The 7,803-nt window shown below is 45.9% G+C and overlaps 1 pseudogene; it reads right to left on the bottom strand.

Annotated features, from left to right (window-relative positions):
* Positions 1-1,201: 1,201 nt before the first annotated feature.
* Positions 1,202-1,759, bottom strand: LOC118994509 (probable ribosome biogenesis protein RLP24; annotated as a pseudogene).
* Between the last annotated feature and the right edge of the window lie 6,044 nt (positions 1,760-7,803).

Genomic DNA, 7,803 nt, shown 5'->3' with positions numbered 1-7,803 from the left:
GGCAACCATACATTGATATTTCTCTCCCTCTCTCTTTCCCTTCCCCTCTAAAGATAAGTAAATAAATAAATCTTTAAAAAAATGTCAATTGTTTACCTGTGCTACCAAAGTTTCTCCTTGATGGTGACTATGAAGTATTGAAGTGCTCATTATCATAAAGTCTAGATCAGGAATTGCATGTGGCCTGTGCAAGCATAAAAACTCCTATAAAAAGCTATGTTGATGAAAGGAAACTGTGGTAGATTGGTTAAAGGCCACTGATCCCTCCCATGCTAATTGGTATTCACTTTGCAGTGTGTCCCTGCCCTTCATTCTTCCCATGGGGGTAGGGTCTGTTTCTCCAGTCCCCTACCCCCACCCCAGAGTCTGGGTTGGTCTTATGACCTGCTTTGACCCATGAAACAGAGTGGAAGTGACTTGGGACTCTCACAATTTGGTCAAGAGGCTTGAGATTTTTTTTTGCCTCGATCCTCTTGGAAGGTTCTGGTTGCCATATAAAGAAGTCCTTCTAGTTTACCAGAACTTGGGAAGCCAGGGAGGAGAGGAGGCCTGAGCAGTCCTAGTCCACAGCTAGACATGTGAATAAGGCCATCTTGGACTTTCCAGCCCAGCTGACTCTCTTCAGTAAGTCCAGTCAAAACCTGCAGAAGAAGTGCCCAACCACTGCAATCATGACAAATCATAAGTGAATGTTTTGGGCCACTACACTTTGAGGTGAGTTGTTGCACAGCAAAGGCTAACCAAAACGCAAGCTTACTTTTGTTTTCCCTGCAAAGAAAATTTTATTTTATATATCACTGGCCATGAATTTTTGTCATGAATTATTACATAAATGCTGCCTAGTGCCATTATCCAAGTGGCAGTACCATTTTATGTCTGCAGTTCACTTCTGTGTTTACAGAATTTTTATGATTTACATACGTACATCTATCAGTGAAGGTTTAATATTGAGATGATCAGTTCATGTCAAAAATAAATCAATAATTTAGCCCTGGCTGGCATAGCTCAGTGGATTAGGCGCGGGCCTGTGAACCAGAGGATCCCGGTTCGATTCCCAGTCAGGGCACATGCCTGGGTTGCGGGCCAGTTCCCAGTGGGGGACTCATGAGAGGCAATCATACATTGATACTTCTCTCCCTTTCTCCTTCCCTTCCCTTCTAAAGATAAATAAATAAAATCTTTAAAAAAATAAATCAATAACTTAGACATTCATAGCCTCTAAAGGATATTCCCCAATGTGCTCACAGAAATGGTCACAGACAGTAAGATTTTCAGAAACAACTTCCTGATCCACTTCCTGCTGTAATTTCCGTGCCATTTTATTTTCCAATAGCTTTCCTGTGCATGCAAGAAAGACCCAGATGAGACAAATATTTTTGTTTGACTTGTTTGATGTCCTGAACTTTCCATAGTTTTTTATTTTTCTTCAACCTGTTCATTATAAATTTAGCTTGGCATTTCTGTTTGATCTCTTTGACTCTCCCATCATAGCATCAATTGTTCCGCAGCTCTCCCTGGTATTTGACAAGTTCATTCCAACGTTTTTCAAATTCAAATTAATTATTCACTGTAAGCCTTTACCAGCTGTTTTACAGAATGCTTTAGTTCACCTGCCCATGCGAGAAATGCGCTTTTCAAAGAAATTTTTGTGACACTTGGTTTTATAGAATGTGAACACCCTGCAATCGTTACAGACTAACACCACACCATGGCTGGGGTATATGGGCCTTGAACGGAAATAACACCTCTCGATAAACATGTTGAACCACCTGGGGACCCACCACCCAAACACTGAGCTTGAAAGGAACACATGCTCAATTTATCATTCAAAAACAAAGAGGAGGGAAAAATAGGTGGAGGTAGAGATGAAACAAACTTGGCCCAACCTTTGTAATTGTTGAAGCTGGGGATTTACTATCTACTCATCTATTTCTGTATATGTATGGCATTTTTCATAGTAAAAAGTAAAAAATCAAAAAGAAGGAATGGTAAGAATTCATTAGAAAAATGTTATGTTCACACAGTTATGCACAGCTTAAAGATGGGAATATGTTCTGAGAAATGAGTCGTTAGGCGATTTCACCCAGCGGACATTATACACGTACATGTAGATTTATAGCTTACTGCTACTGTAATTGTGTGGTACACTTTTAAACGACTGGCAGCACAGTGGGTTTGCTTGCACCAACATCACCATAAACACATGAATAATGTGTTGTTCTACCTTATGACCGCTAGATGTCAGTAGATGACAGCAGTTTTTTAGCTCCATTTTGATCTTCAGAGACATGTGGTGTCTGGGTTGGCCGAAATGGCCTTAGGGGGTGCATAACTGTACTTGAAATTTAGTACCTTTTCTAATAGTTTATATTTAATTTTCTTTACATGATTGCATAATATACAGAGTGAAATACATTTTTCCCCACCAGGCCCCATTTCCACTCTCCAAATATTCTCCAGTTCATCTTTAAATGTTATATAGATATTATATAAAATTTCTGGGTGTGTCACGGGATGAGTAAGGATGAAAAGCCGGGCCTCACCGAACATCCAAAATCCGCACTAAAGGCAGTTTTGACGGACCCTAGGCAGGGCTCCAATAGGGCGGGAACCCCTGCCCCCAGCCCGGGCTGCAAGGGGACGAGAAGTCCCGCCTCCCCAGAAGCCCGCTGGGCCCCCCTTTCTTTCCTCCCTCCAGCTACGTGCTTTGGTGACGACCGTGTCCAGACTCGCCTGCCAGGTCTTTGCGGGGCTTCGGCCTCCCCGTGTGGGGGAGGGGATTGGGAGGAGCCGAACTAGGGAGCAGCCTGAATTAGGGCCGTTCCAAACCATCTAGGGAGAGACCAGAAACTTCTTTTTTCACTAAAAGGGCTTCCTTAGATTCCCGCCTCTAATCCTTGCGAGGGGGACAAGTAGCAAGCCCACCGCGGTGGGGCCCACAGTTCCGGGGTTTGAACTCCAGGGCTTCAGGAAGTGGGGAACCTCGGCCCCTCTCAGTCACACTCTCCAGCAGCGGACCCCAACCTTCACTGCACCAGGGACCGGTTTTCCCACGAACGGGGTGGGGGAAGGTCAGGGGAGACAGGAGGAGGAGCTCAGGCTTGGGGGGCCGGAAGCGGAGCACAGGCGAGCTTCACTCGCTCCCCGCCTACCTCCAGCAGTGGAGGGTGCAGAGCCGGGAGGCGGAGCTCTGGCGAATTTTGCTCGCGGCCGGGTTCCTAACAGGCCACTCCCCGGTAATGGTCTACGGCCCAGTGGCTGGGGGCCCCTGTTCTCCAGGACCCCGACACCCCCAGGTTCCCTGCACGGTCGAATTCAAGGCGGGGCACCGCACAGCTGACCAGGTGGTGGTGGTGGTGGCCAGCGAGGACCCCAGGGGGTGCCCCAGTCGGGTGGGGGAAGGGGGGCACGGCTTCGGCCCTGCGGTGATGGCCTCCCTTCTGTCGCCTACAACCGGAGTTTCAATCTTGTTGATCCTGTTCTCTCTCCCCCAAGATGGTGGGAATAACTGATACGGATGTCTCAAGCCTGAATGCCTCCCTTAGGAAGCCCTCTTCCCTTCCAAGAATGCCAAAACCCTGCGGAGGGATCGAGGAAGGCAGGGGGTGGGGTGGAAGGGAGGGGGAGGGAGAGAGAAGAAAGGGAGGGAGGAAGGAAGACGAGTGGATTCCATTGGCTCGTTGCCGCCGCAGTGGAAGATGCTGACACCCTAGGTTCAGCCCCCTTCCCGGCCCAGACCTACGGTTCCCCACGCCGCCTGCGCAGCCGCAAATGAGCACACAGAACACGCGGACGAGAACATAAATAAGGTTCTTTTATTACTTCCTTTTTTTATTTTATTTTTTTTGCACAATCATTCATAAGTAAACTGCTGCAACGGGGGGCGGGGGGGGGGAACAAGCAAGCAAAATCCTATTATGCTCTCGGCGGCCCGTTAGTTATATAAGGAGGAGAATTAAGTCCGGTTAGCGGTAAAGAATCTTTCCTATACCGTGCCCCAAATCACAGCCCTTGAAAGCCTTGAATCAAAAGAAAAAACGCAGAGAGTGGTACTGACTTTTGCCAGCAGCCCACTTACTGCGGCTGGAGCATGACTGGCACATGTCACAGAACTAGGCCTAGCTGAAAGCCACCAGGTCTACGCACTTCCTAGCCCATCCCCCCTCCACCCCCACTTTCCTGTTGGTACGGGCTCTGGGCAGCTTCCTTTGTACCACTCACCACGGGTAGAGTTACTGGTTCCAGGAGGAGAAACCCGTCCCAAAGTAAGGGGCCCCCAGCCCCCTTCCCCAGGAATTTAGGATTAGAATGGAGAAAGGAAAACAGTGTCTATGAAGAGCCAGAGACCGTTCTGTGTAACTGGGGGCGCTGTGGGAGTCTGTCGGCCTGAGGAAGCAGAGGAGGGAGGGAGAAGGGAGGGGGAGAGAGGGAATAAAGAGACTGCATAGAGAGGAGCTGGCCACAGGAAACCTGCCTCTGCGTGTGCTCCCTGAGGCCCAGTGCAGCATCCTCCTATCTTCCGTAAAATAATCTGGTTTTCTGGTTCACCAGGCACCTATGACCTTTAACCACCTGAGGTTCAGTGAGATTGAAACTTCTGTTACATGTACTCAGTAGAGTTCTAAATAATATACCCTCAAATTAAAACTTTCTTATGTTACTTTCAAAAAATTTATTTAAAAAAAGATTTTATTTTTAGAGCAGTTTTAGATTCCCAGCAAAATTGAGAGGAAGGTACAAAGATTCCCCATATACCCTGACCCCTACACTTGCTCAGCCTGCCCCATTATCAAGATCCCCCACCAGAACGGTACAGTACATTTGTTACAATTAATGAACGTACCTTGTTAACGCCCAGAGTCCATAGATTATCTCAGGACCCACTCTTGGTGTTGTAAATTATCTGGTTTTGAACATGTCTCATACAGAGTAGTTTCGTTGCCTTAAAAATCCTCTGTGCCACACATATTCATCCCTCCCTCTCCCAGCCTTCCATCAACCAGTGATCCTTTTACTTTTCCCTTAGTTTTGTCTTTTCCAGAGTGTAATATAGCTGGGATCATACAGTATGTAGCCCTATCAGATTGGTTCTTTCACTTAATTCATTTTACTTTTATGGTAAAAGTTTCCTCCTTGTGTTTTCTCAGTCCTCTCTTTTAGTGTACACAGCACATAATACCCATTCAGTTGAAGAAATAAAGCGTATTGCAGGCCTCCAAATAAACAGAAATCAAATGTTTCTTTCTTTGGGAAAAAGTGAAGCTAACATTTACTGAGTATTGAAAACTAGAAATCCCAGCATCTTTGATTTCAGCCACAGTACAACCTGTCTAAATTGTTCTTCCAGAGCAGGGATGTAAAAAAACCCGGGGAGGTATGAATCTGGAAAAACAAACTAAGCAAACAAGAAGAAAACAGAACCTTGGCTGCTGTGGCTTTAGTGGATTGAGCACCAGTTTGTGGAACAAAAGGTTGTCGGTTCAGTCCCCAGTCAGGGCACACATTGATGTTTCCCTCTCTTGCTCTCTCTCTCTAAAAGTAAATAAATAAAATATTAAAAAAAGAAAGAACAGAGACAGATCCGTGGATACGGAGAGCATTTTGATGGTTGCCAAGATGGGAAGGGGGTGTGGGGAAATGGGTGAAGAGGTGAGGGGATTAAGAAGCACAAATAGGTAGTTACAGAATAGCCATGGGGATGTAAAATGCAGTACAGGAAAGGGAGTAGCCAAAGAACTTACATGCATGACCCATGGACATGAACAATGGTGTGGAGATTGCCTGAGGGAGTGGGGGGCCCTGGGTGGAGGTGGGCAAAGGGGGGAAATCAGGACAACTATAACAGCATAATTCATAAAATATATATTCAAAAAAACTGGGGAGGTTGCTCAAAAAAGTGGCTGCTTCCTCCAAGGATGGGCATGACCCCAAGGTCTGGCATCCATGGAACCATCCTGAAGGCTGCCTTCCCCCGACTCCAGCCCCTCCACCCCATCCCAACGATGTGGTCTCATCTAAAGTAAGAAGAGCCCAGCAATGCTCTGCATTGAGGTGAAGCCATGGGGGCCTGTTTCCAGAGCACCTGCAAAAACTCATCTCCCCCTTATTCCTCTGGAGGTCATGATCGCTGTGCCACTGGCCTGTGTTTCCTTGATGTAATCGCCACACTGTCTCTGCAGCATTCTTTCGTGAGCCAGAATAACAACAGTGAACAACAATAGCAGTTGACATGTATCACTAATTGTATGTCAGGCACCTTGCTAAGCACTTTATTTAATGCCCCCAGCCTTGTGAGATAGGTAATAGTCATATCCCCCCTTTTATTTTTTTAATTTTTATTATTTTTAATCCTCACCCAAAGATATGTCCATTGATTTTTAGAGAGAAAGGCAGGGGATGGAGAGAGAAACTTCAGTCGTTCACTTCCAGTACACTCCCTGACCAGAGATCAAATCCACAACTTTTTGGTGTATACTACAGCGCTCCAACGAACCGAACAACCTAGCCAGGGCCATATCCCCCATGTTATAATTGAACAAGCTGAGGCCCAGAAATATTGTTGACTGTTCCATATCGCACAGCTTGAAAGTGGCCTAATGAAAATGTGGGGCCAAGTCTACTTCTAGAGCTCAACAGTTAAGGAGTACACTGTCATGGGGAAGATACTAGTGATATATCGCTGTGTGACAAATTACTCCATACTGAATGGCTTGAAACCGTGAACAGTCATGACACACAGTTTCTGAGGGTCAGGAACCCGGTTGCCCTGGCTCAGGAGGTCTTGTGGGGAAGGCTGCAGTCAATCTGTTGGCAAGGGCTGCACTCTCCCAAGTCTTGACCGGGCTTTCTGCATCTGCTTCTAAGCTCACTCATGTGGCTTTTTGCTGGAGGCCCCAGGGCCTCTCCATAAGGCTACGCAGGACAAGGCTCCCCACGGTGTGAGTGATAAGGCGGGGACAGAGAGAGTGAGAGAAATAGATATTAAGAGATAATATGGACATTTTGATGATGTTAATTCTTCCAATCCATGAACACGGTATATGTTTCCATTTGTTTGTGTCTTCCTTGATTTCTGTCTTCAGTGTTGTGTAATTTTCTGCATACAAGTCTTTAACCTCCTTGGTTAGGTTTATTCCCAGATATTTTATTTTTCTTTTTGCTATATCGAATGGGATTTTTTCCTTGATTTCTGCTTCTGCTGTTTCATTGTTAGTATACAAAAATGCCTTTGATTTCAGCAATTCCACTGCTAGGAGTATATCCTAAGAACCCTGAAGCACCAATCCAAAAGAAACTATGCACCCCAATGTTCATAGCAGCACAATTTACAATAGCCAAGAGTTGGAAGCAACCTAAATGCCCATCGGTCGATGACTGGATCAAAAAACTATGGTACATTTACACAATGGAATTCTATGCCGCAGAAAGGAAGAAGGAGCTCCTACCCTTTGCAACATCATGGCTGGAGCTGGAAAGCATTATGCTGAGCGAAATAAGCCAGGCAGTGAAAGACAAATACCATATGATATCACCTTTAACAGGAATGTAAACAACAAAACAAACAAGCAAGCAAAATGTAACCAAAGACAGTGAAATACAGAACGTGCTGACAGGGTCCAGAGGGTAGAGGGGAGAGAAGCACAGAGTAAAAGGTGGTGGACTCACATGAATAAGTATGAAAGACACATGGACAATAACTAAGACGGGGGGCGGAGAGGGGAGGGGGGTGGGGAGCACTGGGGGGGGTGCAGGGCTGGGAATACAAGAAAGAAAACTGTACTTGAACAAAAGTTAAATAAATTT

This window comes from Sturnira hondurensis, unplaced genomic scaffold (assembly GCF_014824575.4).
Source record: "Sturnira hondurensis isolate 20B ecotype Veracruz unplaced genomic scaffold, ASM1482457v3 Scaffold0009449, whole genome shotgun sequence".
NCBI lineage: Eukaryota > Metazoa > Chordata > Mammalia > Chiroptera > Phyllostomidae > Sturnira > Sturnira hondurensis.
The sequence above is the reverse complement of the archived record's forward strand: the minus strand, read 5'-3'. Positions and strand labels throughout refer to the sequence as shown.